Below are 14,269 nucleotides of genomic sequence, written 5' to 3' on the forward strand. Positions count from 1 at the left end.
GGATGAGGGCATTGCCTGGCAGTGGGCCGCCACTAATCTAATCCCCCCCATGTTGGCAGACATACAGCCCCACTCACACCATCACACACATTAGTAGGCTTGTAGGCCTCTGGGACTCAATATTGTGTGTGTGTGTTGTCAAAAATAGCAGTAAGTCCCTCTCAGGGTCGCATGGAGTGAGCCAGTGTTTTACAAAGCATGGATCAAGGCTGGCCTTGGGGGCCCAGATAAAGGCAGGGGCCCTGGGGTGTCACTGAGAGAGAGGAGGTAGGCACCAGCCCTAACACTAATGTAACACACACGCACAGATACCTGACGGACACACACAGAATGTGAGAGGAGTGAGGCACCAGCACTGATACTAATGTAACACACACACACACACACACTTACATGCCTGGCGCCAAGCCCCTGAAACACTCTCAGCCCCAAAGAACTCTTACCACAAAAAGCTGTCATTATCTCTCCCGAACGTAGCCCCACATCAGTAATAAAGCCATACATATTTACTCACTCGTCATTCCCAATAAGAAAATATTGCAAAAGAACGTTATACATACTGAACACATAACACATTCAGAACCGCTCTGTCTTTATGTCAGCCTGTGGCGGTCTATTAGTGTGAATGTTCCAGGGCCAGCTCCACTGTTATTTAGCTATAGCACCGGATCTCTGGAGGTGATGAGGCCTGGTTGAAGTCATTCGATGCACGCAAGTTCCCCTGATAAGCAGGGGGGGGATGTTTGGGATGCCGACACTTCTAACGGCTGGGGGAGAGGGGGCACTAGAACTGTGGAAGTACAGACAGGAAGAATGGGGTTACTGATAGGGAGGGTGGCCAAACAGGGGACTAATGCACTACCTGATTGTATGTGATATAGATACTGTAGGTGCGTTGTGGCATGGAGAGGTACAATTGTAACTTTCATATGACAAGAATGTGGGCACCTTGATCAATAAAAAAAATACTGAATTTTTTTGCATGCCATTTTTGCTAATTGAGTTGAATTTCAATAAATCTCCAGATTTGACTATAAGCAGCCTTTCTCACACTGTCAGACTGAAAGTTTTGTGCTTTTGAAAGTCTTCTTTGGATGTTTTCAAGTGGCTGTGTTCAGTTCAATAAATACAGCACAGTGTTAACAATACCTCTTCTACTGTAAAGCGATAATCAGAATGATCCAAAATATTTTCATTATGGTGAAAATGTGTTATCCATGAAGATAACCATAGAAAACTTTCTGCAGTGGATCGGGGGAGGGGCCACCACAAGGCAGCTGGGGAGAGAGGACTGTTTGTGTGTGTGTGTGCTTGTGAGTGCGTGTCTGTGTGTGTGTGTGCGCGTGCATGGAAGTGGTGCCAGCTGGCTCTTTGCAGAGAGGGGACTAATTAAGTGGAGGTTGTGTTCTAGCTGACCTTGACCTCTGGGTCGTTAAACACTGGGCAGGTGTCCAGGACATAGCAGGGGTGATCTCACACACACACACACACACACACACACACCACACACACACACACACACACACACACACACACCTACCTCTGGTGTGTTTTCCCTCGGCTTGCACTGCTGCTCATTGAGGCCCATTTATGTAGAAAGTCACATTTGACTGAGAAGTTTCACTTTCACCAAACATTAATTGCAAACACAGGGCTTATTTTTCTATGATTTGTGACATACTTTTTGACTATTGTTTTGGCCATTTGATTATCTAAATATAGTCCGGAAATATCCTTTGTAGTCATAATTACATTTTTGGGTTGCTTTTTGAAATGAATTGTTTTTTATAATAACCCATGCAATAATGATTTTCAATGAATGATAATTCTCTTGGATATAGATTATTTTAAAAGGCAGTCTATGCCCATAACAAGTCTATACACAAACCTACTTTGTACAGTATAAATTCCCCCTAACCAAGAGTGACATCTACTGGTAGGCGAGCACTGATCAGCGTATCTACGGAGAGGAGATTAATCATTGGCCATCTTCATGCGTGTATTACACCTGGCTGCAAAGAGTAGCACAGCTGAACTGTAGCGATATTAAAACCTGATCATTTATGGCGTGTTGAAAATGTTCGTCGAGTTAGAATAATGCTCTGGGAATTGTATTCTAATGGTTTTCCATGCTCTTGATCTGCAGTTCCACAAACGATTCATGAAATCTACTTATATTCATTTTCGCAGGTTAGTGTTTTCCGTCATGAATCTTGTTCTGGAGGAAGCTCTGCAGTGGTCCCCAGCTGGCTCAGCCATTAAGTCATAAAATCTAATTTGAAACCTAACCTGCTACCCATAACCTTCAATTAAGACCAAAAAGCAGTTTTGTTCTCATGAATCTTGAAAATGTTGACTTTGCAGCTGGCCCATCTAGCGGAAATCGCACAGTTCTGCCTCGAGGGCAAGATACATGACAAACGTCAACTTGCTTCATTTTCTTGCCACTCATGTTGCAGGGAAATTAAGAACAAGAGAGGATTGACAGATGCGTTAGTCTTGTCACATTCTCCAAAGACAGCAGTAGCCACAGCTGGGCTGACTGTGCAGTGAGTTACTGTAAAATAAAGCCTTCCCACAATCCCATCTGTCATTACTGGGAAATGTCTCCTCTCACAGCTGGGGACTCCCTGAAAACACCACTTCGATACAAGTGACTTTTCGTAGCAGGTTAGGAGAGCATTTTCGCTAACTAACCGTTTTCCTAACCTTAACCATTTTTTTTTTAACCTGCTACGTTAATTATCCTAACCTGCTGCGTAAATTCTCCTAACCTGCTACAAAAAAAGTCGCAGTGTATCGATGTGGCTGGTTTTTAGGGATTCTCCTCACAGCTGGGGACCAATGTCCCCTTTAAACTGAGTCCCCCCGACAGCAGTGCATAATAAAAATATCACCCCACTGAGAGAAGCACGAGATTGAATTTCGCTCAACTTTCTAGAGCAGTGGTCACCTATCGTTCAATCGCGATCGACGGGCCGGTCTCCGAGCATTCCTAGTCGATCGCCAAACATTTCTGTAAAAAACAACGACAAAGCCTTGTGTTCCTACTTTTTATTATTGGGCTGTTGACGGTAGGTGCACCCGATTAGGGCTCCCGAGTGGCGCAGCGGTCTAAGGCACTGCATCTCAGTGCTACAGGCGTCACTACAGACCATGGTTTAATTCCAGGCTGTATCACAACCGGCTGTGGTTGCGAGTCCCATAGGGCGGTGCACTATTGGCTCTGGGTTAGGGTTTGGCCGGGCTAGGCCTGGTTAAATAACGGTTAAATAAAATATAGATTCAGCGGTAGGCGAACTGTTGCACCATAGGTTTACTGCTGGCCAATCAGATGGCTCAGATGACCGTGTCTGCAGTAACGGAGCAGGTGTATAAGAAAGCTACAGCGAAGTTGATACTGTGATATTTCTAAACTTTTAAAACCAGGACTAGAGAGACTGTCAACGAACACAGCAAAGAAATGCTTGTAGGCCCCCATTATGATCAAATAGTCACAGTAGCCTACTTGGCCACTGTTAAAACTGTAACTTAAAGCGGCTCAGTGTTCACAGTAAACGTGCGCTGGAAGTTGTACAGAATTCGTTCAATTTTGCGCTCCTCTATTCCTGAACCCTCGAAATGACAATTTGAATATTGAGTAGACATTATTTATTTATTGCTTATGACCAACAGTTTCAACCTCTCTTCCTGGTAAGTGTCTATATAGTGTTTTGCAGAACATATAAAAACATGATATTGATTTCTGTGTTCAGTCAGTCAGTCGCCTGACCCTCTGAGCCAGGGCTGGGTCGTCTCTTCCCCGCGGGCCACGGGTCAGCCGGTAATCAGGAGACAAAGTTCAGCAGAGACTCTAATGAAGATTCCTTTGTACATCTGACAGGCTGACCCCAGAGATGGAGTCTGTGTGCATGCGTGTTGAGAGGTGGTGGTGGTGGGGGGGTGGGGGGGGGGGGGGGGGGGGGGGGGCAGATCTGTCAACGAGAGGGTCTGCGTGAGAGTCCATGGACTGATAAAAGTGCCTCCACACCTGTTGAAAAAGAGGGAGACAGGCAGGCACTGTCTGGCTTCTTCTGCTATTGGACTACATACCTCCAATAGGGTAAGTTTGTATTTAGCACTCTCCAAGCCACAACCATTAAATCCATGCCAAATATCATGACACAAGCACTACATTGTCTCTGATGGGATGGTAAATAGTTTTTGTGCCACTTTTAGTACCCTGGGATATTCATTTGTCCAGGGAACTACGATCGGTTTACACCTGGCTCCCGCTGTGGCTTTCGGAGAACAACAAAGCGACACAAATTTACAGAATGTAGCTGCTGTAGCAAACTGTTCTCAGTGTTACAACTGATGCAAGCAGATGGCAAGTGCCATGCATTTCAGAGGCAGAGTGGGCACCAGTACACCGTTCAATGCTGTTAAATGATATAATATGAAAGAAAAAAAACAACACAACATCATGATACTGTTCATCCTCTGATAGCATGCTTGTCTGAGAATGAAGTGTGATATTCATCTCAAGTCCTTGAGTACACTAACATATATATATACATACATATATATATATATATATATATATATACACACATACATATACACACTGCTCAAAAAAAATAAAGGGAACACATCCTAGATCTGAACAACACATCCTAGATCTGAATGAAAGAAATAATCTTATTAAATACTTTTTTCTTTACATAGTTGAATGTGCTGACAACAAAATCACACAAAAATAATCAATGGAAATCCAATTTATCAACCCATGGAGGTCTGGATTTGGAGTCACACTCAAAATGAAAGTGGAAAACCACACTACAGGCTGATCCAACTTTGATGTAATATCCTTAAAACAAGTCAAAATGAGGCTCAGTAGTGTGTGTGGCCTCCACGTGCCTGTATGACCTCCCTACAATGCCTGGGCATGCTCCTGATGAGGTGGCGGATGGTCTCCTGAGGGATCTCCTCCCAGACCTGGACTAAAGCATCCGCCAACTCCTGGACAGTCTGGTGCAACGTGGCGTTGGTGGATGGAGCGAGACATGATGTCCCAGATGTGCTCAATTGGATTCAGGTCTGGAGAACGGGCGGGCCAGTCCATAGCATCAATGCCTTCCTCTTGCAGGAACTGCTGACACACTCCAGCCACATGAGGTCTAGCATTGTCTTGCATTAGGAGGAACCCAGGGCCAACCGCACCAGCATATGGTCTCACAAGGGGTCTGAGGATCTCATCTCGGTACCTAATGGCAGTCAGGCTACCTCTGGCGAGCACATGGAGGACTGTGCGGCCCCCCAAAGAAATGCCACCCCACACCATGACTGACCCACCGCCAAACCGGTCATGCTGGAGGATGTTGCAGGCAGCAGAACGTTCTCCACGGCGTCTCCAGACTCTGTCACGTCTGTCACGTGCTCAGTGTGAACCTGCTTTCATCTGTGAAGAGCACAGGGCACCAATGGCGAATTTGCCAATCTTGGTATTCTCTGGCAAATGCCAAACGTCCTGCACGGTGTTGGGCTGTAAGCACAACCCCCACCTGTGGACGTTGGGCCCTCATACCACCCTCATGGAGTCTGTTTCTGACCGTTTGAGCAGACACATGCACATTTGTGGCCTGCTGGAGGTCATTTTGCAGGGCTCTGGCAGTGCTCCTCCTGCTCCTCCTTGCACAAAGGCGGAGGTAGCGGTCCTGCTGCTGGGTTGTTGCCCTCCTACGGCCTCCTCCACGTCTCCTGATGTACTGGCCTGTCTCCTGGTAGCGCGTCCATGCTCTGGACACTACGCTGACAGACACAGCAAACCTTCTTGCCACAGCTTGCATTGATGTGCCATCCTGGATGAGCTGCACTACCTGAGCCACTTGTGTGGGTTGTAGACTCCGTCTCATGCTACCACTAGAGTGAAAGCACCGCCAGCATTCAAAAATGACCAAAACATCAGCCAGGAAGCAAAGGAACTGAGAAGTGGTCTGTGGTCTCCACCTGCAGAACCACTCCTTTATTGGGGGTGTCTTGCTTATTGCCTATAATGTCCACCTGTTGTCTATTCCATTTGCACAACAGAATGTGAAATTTATTGTCAATCAGTGTTGCTTCCTAAGTGGACAGTTTGATTTCACAGAAGTGTGATTGACTTGGAGTTACATTGTGTTGTTTAAGTGTTCCCTTTATTTATTTTTTTGAGCAGTATGTATGTATGTATGTATGTATGTATGTATGTGTATGTGTATATGTATATACATACATACATATATATACATATACATACACTATATATATACATACATATACACACACACACACACACATACATACATACATACATACATACATACATACATACATACATACATACATACATACATACATACATACACACACATATACATACACACACATATACATACACACACCACACACACACACAAAAGTATGTGGACACCCCTGCAAATTTGTGGATTCGGCTATTTCAGCCACACCCATTTCTGACAGGTGTATAAAATCGAGCACACCGCCATGCAATCTCCATAGACAAACATTGACAGTAGAATGGCCTTACTGAAGAGCTCAATGACTTTCAACATGGCACCGTCATAGGATGCCATGTTTCCAACAAGTCAGTTCGTCAAATTTCTGCCCTGCTAGAGCTTCCCCGGTCAACTGTAAGTGCTGTTATTGTGATGTGGAAATGTCTAGGAGCAACAATGGCTCAGCCGTGAAGTGGTAGGGCACAAAAGCTCACAGAACAGGACCGCTGAGTGAAGAAGTGCGTAAAAATAGTCTGTCCTTGGTTGCAACACTCACTACTGAATTCCAAACTGCCTCTAGAAGCAACGTCAGGACAATAACTATTCGTCGGGGCCTCTCGAGTGGTGCAGCGTTCTAAGGCACTATATTGCAGTGCTTGAGGCGTCACTAGAGACCCGGGTTTGATCCCTGGCTATGTCGAACCTAACGGCAACAGGGAGACCCATGCACAATTGGTCCAGCATCGTCTGGGTTAGGGGAGGGTTTGGCCGGCCAGGATGTCCTTGTCCCATTGCGCTCTAGCGACTCGTGGCTGGCCGGGCGCATGCACGTTGCCTTTGGTCGCCAGTTGTACGGTGTTTCCTCCGACTCATTGGTGTGGCTGGCTTCCGGGTTAAGCGCGCAGTGTGTCAAGAAGCAGTGCGGCTTGGCAGGGTCATGTTTCGGGGGGACGCATGGTTCTCGACCTTTGCCTCTCCCGAGTCCGTATGGGAGTTGCAGCGATGGGAGAAGACTATCATGAAATTGGGGAGAATAATGGGGTAAAAAGTAAAACATGTAATAAAAAAATAAATATTTGTCGCGAGCTTCATGAAATGTGTTTCCATGACCGAGCAGCCGCACACAAGCCTAAGATCAACATGCGCAATACCAAGCATCGGCTGGAGTGGTGTAAAGCTCGCCGCCATTGGACTCTGGAGAAGTGGAAACGCGTTCTCTGGAGTGATGAATCATGCTTCACCATCTGGCAGTCCGATAGGCGAACTCTTGGTCTGGCGGATCTGAGAACTGTAAGGTTTGGTGGAGGAATAATGGTTTGGGGCTGTTTTTAAATGGTTCGGACTAGGCCCCTTAGTTCCAGTGAAGGGAAATCTTAACGCTACAGCATACAATGACATTCTAGACGATTCTGTGCGTCCAACTTTGTGGCAACAGTTTGGGGAAGGCCCTTTCCCGTTTCAGCATGTCAATGCCCCTGTGCAGAAAAGCGAGGTCCATACAGAATTGATTTGTCGAGATTCGTGTGAAAGAACTTGACTGGCCTGCACAGAGCCCTGACCTCAACCCCAACAAACACCTTTGGGATGAATTGGAACTCCGACTGTGAGCCAGGCCTAATCGCCCAACATCAGTACCTGACCTCACTAATGCTTGTAGCTGAATGGAAGCAAGTCCCCGCAGCAATGTTCCAACATCTAGTGGAAAGCCTTCGCAGAAGAGTGGGGGCTGTTGTAGCAGAAAAGGGGGGACCAACTCCATATTTATGCCCATGATTTTTGGAATGAGATTTTGGACGAGCAGGTGTCCACATACTTTTGGTCATGTGGTGTATATGGAGCCGATTATATCAGAAAATGGAAATGAATAGTTCCAATGGTTTAGCAAAGCTGAGTTCTATTGCAAAAGATATTCACCAAAACCCAGACTTTTCACATGACTGGTCAGGAAATAAATAATGCTGCTGGAGGTAGCAGTGAAGTTAGTGAGCAGCAGTGTTGGAAAAAGTACCCAATTGTCATACTTGAGTAAAAATAAAGATACCTTAATAGAAAATGACTCAAGTAAAAGTCATCCAGTAAAATACTACTAGAGTTAAAGTCCAAAAGTATTTGGTTTTAAATATACTTAAGTATCAAAAGTATGAATCATTTGAAAGTTCTTATATTAAGCAAACCAGACGGCGCAATGTTCTTTTTTTATTTACGGATAGCCAGGGGCACACAAACACAATTTACAAATTAACATTTGTGTTTAGTGAGTCTGCCAGATCAGAGGCGGTAGGGATGACCAGGGATGTTCTCTTAAAAAGTGAATTGGACCATTTTCTGTCCTGTTAAGCATTCAAAATGTAATGAGCACTTTTGAGTGTCAGGGAAAATGTATGGAGTAAAAGTAACATGTTTGTTTAGGAATGTAGTGAAGTAAAAAATATAAATAGTAAAATACAGATACCCAACAAATCTACTTAAGTAAAAATACTTTAAAGTACTACTTAAGTACTTCACACCACTGGTGGGCAGTAAATCTATTGTATAGACTGAACATACACTGAGTGAACAAACCATTAACAACACCTGCTCTTTCCATGACAGACTGACCAGGTGAATCCAGGTGAAAGCTATGATCCCTAAGCTATGATCCCTTATTGATGTCACTTGTTAAATCCACTTCAAATCAGTGTAGATGAAGGGGAGGAGACCGGTTAAAAAGGGATGTTTAAGCCTTGAGACAATTGAGACATGGATTGCGTATGTGTGCCATTCAGAGGGTGAATTGGCAATACAAAAGATTTAACTTACTTTGAACAGGGTATGGTAGTAGGTGCCAGGTGCACCGGTTTGTGTCCAGCTGGGTTAAAAGAATGGTCCATCACCCAAAGGACATCCAGCCATCTTGACACAACTGTGGGGAGCATTGTAGTCAACGTCAGCCCCGACAAATTGATGTTGTTATTTGGGAAAAATGGGGGGGGGGGGGGGGGGGGGGGGGAGAGATTCAATATCAATGTTTTCTACACTCAGTGTATATTAGATTATTCTAAATAATCACCCCACCCCTCAATGTTTTTGTTAGCCAGTCCAAGCTTTACATGACTAAGAGGCCAATGAACTGGACTATTGTGAGGGAGCGTTGGTGCAGTAGTAGGACTTGTGTGAAAGGGGTCAGATTGGTGTCAGTAAGTAGCCTAGCAGTGCACCTGGTCAGTGGACTAAGTGGATTGGTCTACATCAGTCTGCCTGTCAGCTCTCTACAGAGTCCCCACCGACCCCCCCACACACACACACACTCTGTTACATTAGCACCGTAGAAAACAAAAAAAACACACATATACACATCGCTTAGCTGAGAACATAGGTGCAGGAAAGTAATACTCCCCTCACCCCCGTTGGTAGTCACTTTATCATCTCTGCTCATTGGTTACATCAGTCACACAAGACACCCCAGAGGCCTCAACAGAATATTGTTACTGAGAAGTCTAGCAGGGAAAGAGAGCGGTTCAACTTCATAACTATAGTAGTTGCCATTCAATATTTACACTGAACAAAACCAAAATAGATTTCACTCTGACTTGACCTTGCGCTCAGTGACAGACGGTGAGGTCGGTGGCTGGACAAGCACTGGCTATTATCAAAGCCAGATATACTCCAAAATAAACCTTGATGAAGCCCAAGTTCACCATACAACAGATACAGTAGATCGAACACCCAGTGTGACATAGGCCATTAACCGAAATTGACAAACAATTTTCACCAAATGTAAATACCAATGTAGCCAAGATACACATGCGATAGCCTCCGATGGCGGCATATTTCATATCATCCGCCAAAATGACACACTGCTCAGCTCAGCCATAGAACGATGTAGCATCCAGTTACAACTGATAGGTGGCACTGACCTTGACCTCTGGGTCGTTGAACACTGGGCAGGTGTCCAGGGCATTACCGGGGTGATTACTCACTCACACATTATTATGTGAAATATTATTACACACATAGTAAATAAGGTTCTTACGAAATTTGTCTGAAAATGCAGTTCAAAACGTAAAAAAAGTGGCTCATCAAAACTATATTCTAGCTTGATAAATCAAATGCATTCAAAGGGATGTTGTCTATTCTTCTCATGGTCTATTCATCTGCTGAACCTCTGTGTGACAGTGTTGGAGAAGACAAGGCAGGACCCCATGTCCATTATTTTTATTCTGCATGCACACAGCAGGGCAGCCACGCACATACAGTGCCTTGCAAAAGTATTCGGCCCCCTTGAACTTTGACCTTTTGCCACATTTCAGGCTTCAAACATAAAGATATAAAACTGTATTTTTTTGTGAAGAATCAACAAGTGGGACACAATCATGAAGTGGAACGAAATTTATTGGATATTTCAAACTTTTATAACAAATAAAAAACTGAAAAATTGGGCGTGCAAAATTATTCAGCCCCCTTAAGTTAATACTTTGTAGCGCCACCTTTTGCTGCGATTACAGCTGTAAGTCGCTTGGGGTATGTCTCTATCAGTTTTGCACATCGAGAGACTGAAATTTTTGCCCATTCCTCCTTGCAAAACAGCTCGAGCTCAGTGTGGTTTGGATGGAGAGCGTTTGTGAACAGCAGTTTTCAGTTCTTTCCACAGATTCTCGATTGGATTCAGGTCTGGACTTTGACTTGGCCATTCTAACACCTGGATATGTTTATTTGTGAACCATTCCATTGTAGATTTTGCTTTATGTTTTGGATCATTGTCTTGTTGGAAGACAAATCTCCGTCCCAGTCTCAGGTCTTTTGCAGACTCCATCAGGTTTTCTTCCAGAATGGTCCTGTATTTGGCTCCATCCATCTTCCCATCAATTTTAACCATCTTCCCTGCCCCTGCTGAAGAAAAGCAGGCCCAAACCATGATGCTGCCACCACCATGTTTGACAGTGGGGATGGTGTGTTCAGGGTGATGAGCTGTGTTGCTTTTACGCCAAACATAACGTTTTGCATTGTTGCCAAAAAGTTCGATTTTGGTTTCATCTGACCAGAGCACCTTCTTCCACATGTTTGGTGTGTCTCCCAGGTGGCTAGTGGCAAACTTTAAACGACACTTTTTATGGATATCTTTAAGAAATGGCTTTCTTCTTGCCACTCTTCCATAAAGGCCAGATTTGTGCAGTATACGACTGATTGTTGTCCTATGGACAGAGTCTCCCACCTCAGCTGTAGATCTCTGCAGTTCATCCAGAGTGATCATGGGCCTCTTGGCTGCATCTCTGATCAGTCTTCTCCTTGTATGAGCTGAAAGTTTAGAGGGACGGCCAGGTCTTCGTAGATTTGCAGTGGTCTGATACTCCTTCCATTTCAATATTATCGCATGCACAGTGCTCCTTGGGATGTTTAAAGCTTGGGAAATCTTTTTGTATCCAAATCCGGCTTTAAACTTCTCCACAACAGTATCTCGGACCTGCCTGGTGTGTTCCTTGTTCTTCATGATGCTCTCTGCGCTTTAAACGGACCTCTGAGACTATCACAGAGCAGGTGCATTTATACGGAGATTTGATTACACACAGGTGGATTCTATTTATCATCATTAGTCATTTAGGTCAACATTGGATCATTCAGAGATCCTCACTGAACTTCTGGAGAGAGTTTGCTGCACTGAAAGTAAAGGGGCTGAATAATTTTGCACGGCCAATTTTTCCGTTTTTTTATTTGTTAAAAAAAGTTTGAAATATCCAATAAATTTCGTTCCACTTCATAATTGTGTCCCACTTGTTGTTGATTCTTCACAAAAATTACAGTTTTATATCTTTATATTTGAAGCCTGAAATGTGGCAAAAGGTCTAAAAGTTCAAGGGGGCCGAATACTTTCGCAAGGCACTGTACAATGGTTGTAGTGTACTGTAGTTAGTTGCATCCATCTTATTGAAGCCAAGGTTCGGGCCCGCACTGAGTGGCAGGAGAAGCTCCATTCTCAATATGGCCACAAAGCAAAAGTAAATGACCAAGATGTGTAAAAGTCAGGGTAAGTATTAATTGGTAATGATGTTTCAGACAAGTGGACAGTCCAGTACTCACTGTTCGCATGCCCTACAGCTAGCAGTGAGGGAGATGGTGCTTGCCTTGCCTGTCATGAATAAAGTCACGTCTTGTATGCTGCCTCAGTCTCGTCATAAATGTAATAACCTTTGAGGATCCACTCTTTCGAACCCTCCAAATGGCACGTCCGTTTCATTATTCCAACTTGGATTTTTTTTTTAGAGGTGCAGTATAGTAGTGTCCATTTGTCAGGTTGTTTTTACTAGCTAGCTTGGTTCAAGAGATGCAAGTGCCAAATGATGTAGACTCGCCCAAATGTGTCCAGGCAATACACACATTTAGGCAATACGCAAAATATGAAAATCGGCTCAATGCATCAAAAGCTAGGCAAAGCAGCGACACCTATGCTGACCCTGTCCATTAACAGTGACTGGATTCAGAAAAGGCCATGCGTCAATGAGTTAAAAAACATTTTTATGGATTTGAGTCGATGGAAAGAAATGCATGAATACCCTGCCGCCTTTCCTGAGGTTTTGATGCAGTTAAGCAAATTCTGAGCATAAAAAACACCAGAATGAGAAAAAAAAAAAAAAAGCTCCCCCACACAATCACACCTCCTCCTCCATGCTTCACGGTGGGAACTACACATGCGGAGAGCATGCGTTCACCTACTCTGCGTCTCACAACGACACAGCGGTTGGAACCAAAAATCTCAAATTTGGACTCATCAGAACAAGGACGGATTTCTACCAGTCTAATGTCCATTGTTCGTGTTTCTTGGCCCAAGCAAGTCTCTTCTTCTTATTGGTGTCCTTTAGTAGTGGTTTCTTTGTAGCAATTCAACCATGAAGGTTTGAATCACGCAGTCTCCTCTGAACAGTTGATGTTGAGATACGTCTGTTACTTGAACTCTGTGAAGCATGTATTTGGGCTGCAATTCTAATGAACTTGTCCTCTGCAGCAGAGGTAACTCTGGGTCTTCCTTTCCAGTGGCGGTCCACATGAAAGCCAGTTTCCTCACAGCGATTGATGGTTTTTGCGACTGCACTTGAAGAAACTTTAAAAGTTCTTAACATTTTCTGGATTGACTGACCATGTCTTAAAGTAATGATGGTCTGTCGTTTTTCTTTGGTGATTTGAGCTGTTCTTGCCATAATATGGACCTGGTCTTTTACCAAATAGGGCTATCTTCTGTATACCACTCCTACCTTGTCACAACAACTGATTGGCTTAAACGCATTAAGGAAAGAAATTCCACAAATTCACTTTTAAAAAGGCACACCTGTTAATTGAAATGCATTCCAGGTGACTACCTCATGAAGCTGGTTGAGAGAATGCCAAGAGTGTGCAAAGCTGTCATCAAGGCAAAGGGTGGCTACTTTGAAGAATCTCACATCTCAAATATATTTTGATTTGTTTAACACTGTTCTGGTTACTACATGATTCCATATGTGTTGTTTCATAGTTTTGATATCTTCACTATTCTACAATGTAGAAAATAGTAAAAAATAAAAACCCTTAAATAAGTAGGTGTGTCCAAACTTTTGACTGGTAATGTATACATATATACACATGTCACTGCCTGCATTATATTGCTAGCAAGTATGCATCAGGACAACCAACTATAGATGTTTGTAATGTATAAAGTTTACTTAGGAGAGGGAGACAGACCGTGTTCACACCATGGCCAGCGCCAGGCCACTCTGTGGCGGTGCCAGCAGGGCTGGTAACTGAGACAGGTGCAGCAGGCGTCCAGACGGGCAGAGGGGAGCGCCAGCACTGACAGTTTCCTGGCACCCTCACTCCTCTCGGACACTTTGCTACACATGGGATTGAGACACGCTCAGCAGTGAGCTGCACACACCGTAGGGGGAAAAGAGGAGATGAGAGGAGAAGAGTGACGAGTCTCATCTTATGCCAGTACAGGCTTGATACAACCTGGACTTTACTAGGTAGACCTGTGCTCATCTCATTTCTCCCAAAGGTAAACATGTAATTGA

This window comes from Salmo salar, chromosome 13 (genome assembly GCF_965601325.2).
Source record: "Salmo salar chromosome 13, fSalSal1, whole genome shotgun sequence".
Lineage (NCBI taxonomy): Eukaryota > Metazoa > Chordata > Actinopteri > Salmoniformes > Salmonidae > Salmo > Salmo salar.